The following is a 7,319-nucleotide window of genomic DNA, read 5'->3' on the forward strand; positions in this document are numbered from 1 at the left end:
TGCAGTAGAAAAACTATTCCCTTGACAGTAATTACAGAAATATTTACAGAAAATATTGCCTCCTAGTTTGGCAATGATGCTAAATAACAATGCTTTTGCTGTGGGGACCACAAAGACAGAGGGGAAGTGTGATAACTGTGTTCAGATATCTAAAGGACAGCTGAAAGGAAGAAAGGAGTAATTAATCCATTCTCTATCTCCACTGAGGGTAGGAGAAGAAATAATGGGTTTAAACTGTGGCAAGGGAGATTTAGATTAGACATTTAGGAAAAACTCCAAAGGAAAATATAGAATAACATGAGAACAGAGTGCCTGGGGATGTTGTTGAGTTGATGTCACCTGGGGTTTTAAAAGTAAGAGACAAACATCTGTCAGGCACGACACAGACTACAGCTGCTTTTGCTTTGGGGTATGTGGGATATGTGGGATGAACCAGAGGGCTTCCTGAATGTCCAGTCAAGATACAGTATTCCATGATGCTTAAATGAAAGAAAAAAATGTGATGGGTTTAAAATCTATTTCAAGGTATTTGAACAGAGGTTGAATGAAACCTGGATTTTTTATTTTAGTATGGACAGTAAATGGCCCTAAATCATAAAACAAAGCATGCAGGGAAATATAGTATCTCCTGTCATCTACAAACAGGTTTTATCACATTAAATTCAGTACTTCTTATGCAGGATTGTGATTTTAATACAAGTTTCCTACATCTGAGTTAATAAAATAAAACTTTATTGTGTTAAATGCATGTGCTCTACTAAGTGAGTTTCTAATGTTAAAAGCATTTTTGTAGTCACAAGGGATGAAAAGTGGCATTTTCTTTGCTTTATGCTCATACAATGCACTAGGGAGAGTGGACGGTTCAATAGCTTTTAAACGTGTTTCACCTGTAGACTGCTGACCTAGTAGTTAATGTAGGTGGTTCACTGACTCTTCTGAAATTGCTTGACCATCTTATTTTTCCGATGTGCGCATGGAAGTGTTTCGTTAACACCTGAATTGTTCCTTAGTGATGCATTAATCCAAGCAATTTCAAGTGATGGTTTCAGCTACCCTTTCAGCAAGCTGGATATTTACAGGATATTTGCAGCAGGCAGGCTATGACTTGGTTGCCATCACGGAGACGTGGTGGGACCGCTCCCACGACTGGAGTGCTGCAATGCCTGGCTATCGGCTCTTCAGGAGGGACAGGCAGCACAGAGGGGGTGGTGGCGTGGCTCTCTACATTAGAGAATCTTTTGATGTTGTGGAACTCCAGGCTGGGAATGATAAGGTTGAATCCCTGTGGGTTAGGATCCGCGGGAAGGCCGGCAAGGCTAGCATCCTGGTCGGGGTCTGTTATAGACCGGCGAACCAGGATGAGGAGACGGATGAGGAGTTTTATAGGCAACTGACAGAAGTTGCAAAATCGTCGGCGCTTGTCCTCGTGGGGGACTTCAACTTCCCGGACATATCCTGGAAACACAACACGGCACAGAGAAAGCAGTCTAGGAGGTTTCTGGAGAGCGTGGGAGATAGCTTCCTGACGCAGCTGGTCAGTGAACCTACCAGGGGTGTTGCCCCGCTAGACCTTCTCTTCACAAACAGAGAAGGACTGGTGGGAGATGTGGTGGTCGGAAACTGTCTTGGGCAGAGTGACCACGAAATGGTAGAGTTCTCTATTCTTGGCGAGGCCAGGAAGGGGACCAGTAAAACTGCTGTATTGGACTTCCGGAGGGCTGACTTTGAGCTGCTCAGGACGCTGGTTGGCCGAGTCCCTTGGGAGGCGGTTCTGAAGGGCAGAGGAGTCCAGGAAGGCTGGGCGCTCCTCAGGAAGGAAATCGTGATGGCACAGGAGCGGTCTGTCCCCACGTGTCCAAAGACGAGCCGGCGTGGAAGAAGACCGGCCTGGCTCAACAGAGAGTTGCGGCTTGTGCTTAGCAGAAAAAAGAGGGTTTATAATCTTTGGAAAAAAGGGCGGGCCACTGAGGAGGACTACAAGGATGTAGCGAGGCTGTGCAGGGAGAAAATTAGAAAGGCCAAAGCTCGTCTGGAGCTCAACCTGACTACTGCCGTTAAAGACAACAAAAAATCCTTTTACAAATATATCAACGCGAAACGGAGGACTAAGAAGAATCTCCATCCTTTACTGGATGCGAGGGGAAACCTAGTTACTAAGGATGAGGAAAAGGCTGAGGTGCTTAATGCCGCCTTTGCCTCAGTCTTTAGCGGCAATACCGGTTGTTCTCTGGATACCCAGTGCCTTGAGCTGGTGGAAGGGGATGGGGAGCAGGATGTGGCCTTCGCTATCCATGAGGAAATGGTTGGCGACCTGCTATGGAGCTTGGATGTGTGCAAGTCGATGGGGCCGGATGGGATGCACCCGAGGGTACTGAAAGAACTGGCGGAGGAGCTGGCCGAGCCGCTTTCCATCATTTATCGGCAGTCCTGGCTATCGGGGGAGGTCCCAGTTGACTGGCGGCTAGCAAATGTGACGCCCATCTATAAGAAGGGCCGCAGGGCAGACCCGGGGAACTATAGGCCTATCAGTTTGACCTCAGTGCCAGGAAAGCTCATGGAGCAGATTATCTTGAGGGTCATCACGCGGCACTTGCAGGGCAAGCAGGCGATCAGGCCCAGTCAGCATGGGTTTATGAAAGGCAGGTCCTGCTTGACGAACCTGATCTCCTTCTATGACCAAGTGACGTGCTTGGTGGATGAGGGAAAGGGTGTGGATGTGGTTTACCTTGACTTCAGTAAGGCTTTTGACACTGTTCCCCACAACATTCTCCTCAAGAAACTGGCTGCTCGGGGCTTGGACTGGCGTACGCTTCGCTGGGTTAGAAACTGGCTGGATAGCCGGGCCCAGAGAGTTGTGGTGAATGGAGTCAAATCTGGTTGGAGGCTGGTCACTAGTGGTGTCCCCCAGGGCTCGGTACTGGGGCCGGTCCTCTTTAATATCTTTATCGATGATCTGGATGAGGGCGTCCAGTGCACCCTCAGTAAGTTTGCAGATGACACCAAGCTAAGTGCGTGTGTCGATCTGCTCGAGGGCAGGAAGGCTCTGCAGGAGGATCTGGACAGGCTGGAGCGATGGGCTGAGGTCAACTGTATGAAGTTCAACAAGGCCAAGTGCCGGGTCCTGCACCTGGGGCGCAACAACCCCAAGCAGAGCTACAGGCTGGGAGATGAGTGGCTGGAAAGCTGCCTGGCCGAGAAGGACCTGGGAGTATTGGTTGATAGTCGGCTGAATATGAGCCAGCAGTGTGCTCAGGTGGCCAAGAAGGCCAACAGCATCTTGGCTTGCATAAGAAGCAGTGTGGCCAGCAGGTCTAGGGAGGTGATTGTGCCCCTGTACTCGGCTCTGGTGAGGCCGCACCTTGAGTACTGTGTTCAGTTTTGGGCCCCTTGCTATAGGAAGGACATGGACGTGCTCGAGCGAGTCCAGAGAAGGGCGACCAAGCTGGTGAGGGGTCTGGAGAACAAGTCTTACGAGGAGCGGCTGAGGGAGCTGGGCTTGTTCAGCCTGGAGAAGAGGAGGCTCAGGGGCGACCTTATCGCTCTCTACAGTTACCTTAAAGGAGGCTGTAAAGAGGTGGGGGTTGGTCTGTTCTCCCACGTGCCTGGTGACAGGACGAGGGGGAATGGGCGAAAGTTGCGACAGGGGAGTTTTAGGTTGGATGTTAGGAAGTACTTCTTTACCGAAAGGGTTATTAAGCATTGGAACGGGCTGCCCAGGGAGTTGGTGTAGTCACCATCCCTGGAGGTCTTTAAAAGATGTTTAGATGTAGAGCTTAGCGATATGGTTTAGTGGAGTGCTTAGTGTTAGGTCGGAGGTTGGACTCGATGATCTTGAGGTCTCTTCCAACCTAGAAATCTGTGATACTGTGATACTGTGATACAGAAATTGTTGTATAAATGCAAGTTTTTCTACAGAATTGTTTGGCATTCTCTAACAGCAATAATTTAAAAGACAATATGGTCTATTGTTATTGCATTAGATATGGAAAAAAAAGTTCAAAGTAATGAATCTAAGTCATCCTTAAATGAGTTGGATAACCATATAATCGGTCATAGCATAAGGTATATCTAAATGAAACATCTGTGAAAATAAGCTCTGGCCTGCCTATAATGGCAGAACAAAAACTGACCTAGAAAACTTGGAGAAATCTGAAGATTGCACTCTGTTAGAGCATCTCTCCAGCTACATTCTGCCCAGTTACCCTCTTTTAAGCCTTTGGATTTTTTATCCCTTTGCTCAGGGTTGGATGCTTGGGCTAGGAGGACAGATGTGGGATGAGCACACTGTACTTGAGCAATCTAGCTTTTTCATGTGTGATCCCACCGGCAGCCTCCATGTGACCTAGGACAGACCCACAGTGGCCATAAATTACAGTGAAGGCTGACTCAGCCCCTGGCTGCCCTTTGGGATTTCAGAATCACCTATTCTCCGCAGGAGTCCTTGACTTGCATAAAGAGAACTATACCCAAAATATCAAATATCAAAATACCAGTTCAGTATGATGGCATGATTCAGCATTCAGCATGATGTGGGACATCCCTCTGGTCTGCCTGGGCCAGCTGTCTTGGCTGTGTCCCCTCCCAGCTCCTGGTGCACCCCCAGCCTCCTCGATAGCAGGGCAGCATTAGAAACACAAAAGACTATGACTTAGTGTAAGCACTGCTCTGCAAAAAACTAAACCACCAGTGTGTTATCAGCATTGTTCTAATCCTAAACCCAAAATACAGTGCTATATCAGCTACCAAGAAGAAAGTTAACAGCTGAAACTGGGAAAACATGCTGTTTCCCCACCAAATTTTTCACATTTGTAGGGACAAGATGTGATAATGTTTTGGTCAGAAACAGAACCCCAGGCCCACTTTGGAGCCTTGCTGATATCTGAGTCTCAGGTGTGGAGGACAGCTGCAGTGTGGCAGGCAGGACATTATCTCCTGGTGCTTATGGAAGTTCTTGCTCATCTGCATGCAGCCCCTTGGTGACCATTGAGCACCAGCTCACAGAGGGCCTTCATCTCAACACAAGCATGTAGGCAGAGGCAGCGTGTGATTCTGGAGATCAACTTCCAGCTGTTTGTTAAGGTCTGAATTTTACTCTCTGTGAGCAGGGAAGACTTATGCAGAGCAGATTTTCTTCAAAATCCATACAATAAGCACTTAAAGCTTTCTCCCTAAGAGAAAGATATTTACCTTGGTTATTTTTTTTCCCCCTTGGTTACAAGGGAATACACCATAGCTCATTAGCGGAGCAGTTATCTCTTTCTTAATGCTCTGTACAGGAAAGCTCTCTTTGCCCTGTCTGGTGTTTTATGAAAATCACCCCCAAATGAGTGTTTCCCCATTTGCATGCTCAGGAGAACGTTCCCATGACTGAACTGAGACTGCCTTTGAGATATGGAAAGGTCACAAAACTGCTAGCAAAGGTACATGAACTGTTATAGACATCAGTGCACTGTATCTTATCTTGGGTACATGTAAAAAGACAAATATTTTTTTCATGTGTCTCTGAAAAACTATTCAGATTCTCCCTCAGTTTTTTCCTTAATATCTGAAAAGACCTTCATAAGCAGTGCCAGCCATGACATCTTAATTACAGCAGTAGTAGAACAACTCAGAGGATCTCTAACCACAAGTGATGCAGTCTTTATTTTGCCAAGAAGATAATGAGACAAATGAGGATTATTCAATTACATTAATTTCATCCGGGCCTCAGCATCTATTTTACTCTGTGAGGAACACTGGAAAAAGAAACAAAGAAAGGACTAACAAGAAGACAGAAAGAGGAATGAAGAAAGAAGGATAAAGAGAAAGAAAGAAAAAAAAGGTAAAAAGTCAAAGAAATTAGAAAGAAATAAATGGAAGGAAGGGAGGAAAGAAGGAAAGAAAGGAAGCTGAGTACAAGCTTTAAGTGTGGAATAATTGTTATATTCTGAGGAGGCGTGGGAGAAAAGAAAAAAAAATCTGCTGTGACTATGTGCAACTAATTTCCACTCTCAAACCTGCATAAGATCCTTCTCACAACAGACAGATACACCCTGGCTCAAGGACATTTCCAATTATCCTGCATCATTGCAGGAGAGAAGGAGCACCAGCAAAGGGCTTCTGCAGAATAGATCAATTCTGAATATAAGACCATGAATAAACATGGCTTTAGATTCATTTTTTAAAGATTTGTTTAGGGCTGGAAGGTTATCTGTGGTATCTGGCACTTCGCGTCAGCTTTGCTAAAATTATTATTCCTACCATCTATCTCCCATGTATCATTTGAGTCTCTCCCAAACATGTTACTGCAAGCTGATATACTACAAAGACATCTCAATTTTACTATTTTTCTAGAAGGCTACCTCACTAAATATTTGTGGCGCTTAGAGTGTATTGTTCTTTGGCAGGTTCTAGTATTCAGGGCAATTCCAGTAGAGTAGCTGGTTAGCACACAAATCTCAGAAATAGTTCAGCAAAAATTTGTTAGCACTCAAATTTTATTAAATCCTGTAGCTATTTAGATATAGAAAGCACAGATACTCATAAAATGACCACAGAACAGTTTCTGTTGTGAAAATAATGCATACTGCTGAAATAAGTCTTTCCCACCTTATATAAAGCAAAATATTATCACTATATGAAACATTCTTGCTGCATGCTAACTTTGTGTTGTGACATGTCTGTATTTCAATGAGGATATGCTTTCAGATAATTAATAAAAATATATTTCTTTGTACATATTTAACAGATCATTTTTATGGTGGGTATATAATAGCCTTCTTAATGTTTTCCCAGTCATTAATTAGCTCTACAATGTAGCCGTGGCTTGGAAACCAGATAATATTACACTTACTGCTCACTTAAGCATTGCCAATTCTCGATGAAGCAAAACATTTCAAGAAGAGCTGTTTTCAAAGTAGCAATTGCACTACTCTGAATGTACAATTCATTGTCTTTCCAGAATGATTTCAAAAATTGTTATCATATCAAAACAAAGGACTAGTGCTAGCATTATGCTTTGACAGCCAAAACAGTCACTCTTTCATGAGTCACAGAGCATAGCTTTTGCATACCCGGATGTAGATACTGTAATAATTACCACTAATTTGGGTAATTATATTTAAAACAAACAAACAAAAAACAAAACAACAACAAACACCTGAAATTAGTAAATGACTAGCTGAGATGACAAAATGGTCTACTTAATAGATATAATCCACTTACTGCTCTTCATGTTTTTATCTCTTCATGTTTATTTCTGCAGACTGAAAGACTTGCCACTATTGGGTAAATGTTATTTTTACCTGTTAGTTTCCTGAATAAGCCCAAAATAACATTAG

Source organism: Anser brachyrhynchus (assembly GCF_964034855.1).
Source record: "Anser brachyrhynchus genome assembly, chromosome: 4".
Lineage (NCBI taxonomy): Eukaryota > Metazoa > Chordata > Aves > Anseriformes > Anatidae > Anser > Anser brachyrhynchus.